The following is a 2,278-nucleotide window of genomic DNA, read 5'->3' as shown; positions in this document are numbered from 1 at the left end:
GGGACTGAGGGGACAAGCAGGGCAAGATTTAAGAAGAAGGGAAGAGACTGACAGAGGGAGGAGAAGGATTAGAGGGAGAGTGAGAGGGGAAAAGAGGATGGAGAGAGGAGAGGAGGGCAAGGGAGAAAGGATGTGAGGGAGAGGGAGATGGAGAAGGGGAGAGAGGAGGAGAGAAGGGGGAGAGGGAAAAAGAGAGGGAGATGGATAGGGAGAGGAGGGGGAGATGGAGAAGGAGGGGGAGATGAGCAGAAAGAAAGGAAGGGAGAGAGAGAAAGGTGAGGAAGGGGGAGGAGGAGAGAGAAAGAGATGGAGAGGGGGAGGGAAAGGGAAATGGAGAGTGATTAGAATTCCAAAATCTTAACCGTTTTAGGTGTCATGGAGTCCTGATGTGCTCAAGCCAGCTTGGCCTACTGCTAAATTTTTCAGTGTAAACATTTACACCCTGGAAATCAGCAAAGGCTGATAAGCCTTGATTTATTTTGTTGATAATCTAGACTTAACAAAGTAATGGAAAAAATATTAATGCTGATTATATTTAAAAGTGTGTCATTTGTACATTGTTTTACCCCTGAGAACCAGTTGTTAAACAGTTATCATCACACCCCTGCCTTTTAGCACTCTGGTAGTCTAATAGACTACTTCGCCCTTTGGGGAATAAAGTTATTAAAAGTATAAATATATGCAAAATTAAATATGATATGAAATAATAATATGTAAAATTAAAAAGAAACCCAACTATATTGAAATAGTTCTAAATATATTAAAAAAGGGGAAAAGAAAGTTCTATGGAAGCCAAGTTAAGAAACCCTGGATTAGACGTTCAACTCTGCTTGCAGAATCAATTAACCTTTTTAAGCCTTATTAGTTTCCTCTTCTGTAAAAGAATAGCAATGGTTTAGTGGTTATGTGAGAGCTTACTCACAGTGAAGTTACATCATTTTTTTTAACTCCCTGTTACATTCCTATCTCTTCTCCATACTTTAAACCAGTTCAATCTCTTAAGTAACTCTTGGTTTCCCTGAAATGAGGTAATTTGAAAGAAAACCATTCTAGTCCACTTCTGATTGGGCATTTCCAAATTTGGTGAAAGGAAATACATAATGAAGGATTGGAATTGCTTCATGCCAATTAGTAAACACTTATGAAAGATTGTGAGCTTGCCTCACCAGCTAATGGTGAAGAAGGACAGGTGGAGTTAGGATCAGAACAAGAGAAGCCCAATAGCTTCCACATTTTGCACTCCCTGGCAGACACCATTTGAGCAATGGAGGCAGTGCCCTTCTCATAAGAAAGAATAAAGACCTTTTCTGATCTCAGATTCAAACTCCAAACTTTTTCATCTCACACAGTTATATATATGGCAAAGTGCTTTACATATAGTAGTCAACAATTTAGATTTGTGGTTTCCTGTGCAATTATATATATATTTTCTCTTCTACTATGTTATGGAAATGCTTGTTTTCTTTCTTAGGTTTAGAATAAAAAAAATTTAAAAAATTATTAAGTACCTATTACATTCTGAAATGCTGGAATACTAAGACAATACTAGGGTCTACCTTCAAGAAGCTTACATTGTGGAAAGGATAAAAGATAAAACATGTATATGATAAAATATGTATAGCATTGGAGTTCCTGATGGAGGGGCCCTGTCCTGTTCACCCATTTCAAGGTAGGTATAGATAGTCTTTGGCAGATTCGTGGTTTTAAACTCAAATAGAAATGGCTGCCTGCATGCTTGCATAGTGACTTGGAAAACCACAAATAATCATCATTTATGTTGTATTTATATTTATTTTGTTAAATTTTTTTCCAGTTACATTTTAATCTGATTGGGCAGCACTCCAGAGTTTTGTAGACCTCAAGTTTGACATCTTTGGTAGACCATGATGACTCTGGTGGACCAGGATACCCAAGCAGCAAACTAACAACTACCCAAACAGGTTCAGGGAGAAGAACAGCAAAATGTGACTTATGCAAGTATTTCTAAGTTCTCATTACACATGCTAATTTAGTGCTACAGAAACCATAGATATACACTTCTCAATGTATGCAATCAAACTTTACTGATCAAAGTATTCAAGCAGTGCCTTCTAAAAACAGATCACCATCATTCTGACATTTTAAAGGTTCCAAAAGGCTTCTTCTTACTTGACTAGATGAAGTTCTTTTCTGCCCATCTGAATGTTGCTGGTATCTCAGAAGAGAAGGAGACAGAGGGAGAAAAAGAAAAAAGAGGGAGAGAGAGAGAGAGAGAGAGAGAGAGAGAGAGAGAGAGAGA

This window comes from Petaurus breviceps, unplaced genomic scaffold (assembly GCF_028583685.1).
Source record: "Petaurus breviceps papuanus isolate PSGF00001 unplaced genomic scaffold, PetGlider_PUasm1.0 110, whole genome shotgun sequence".
NCBI classification, from domain to species: Eukaryota; Metazoa; Chordata; class Mammalia; order Diprotodontia; family Petauridae; genus Petaurus; species Petaurus breviceps.
The sequence above is the reverse complement of the archived record's forward strand: the minus strand, read 5'-3'. Positions refer to the sequence as shown.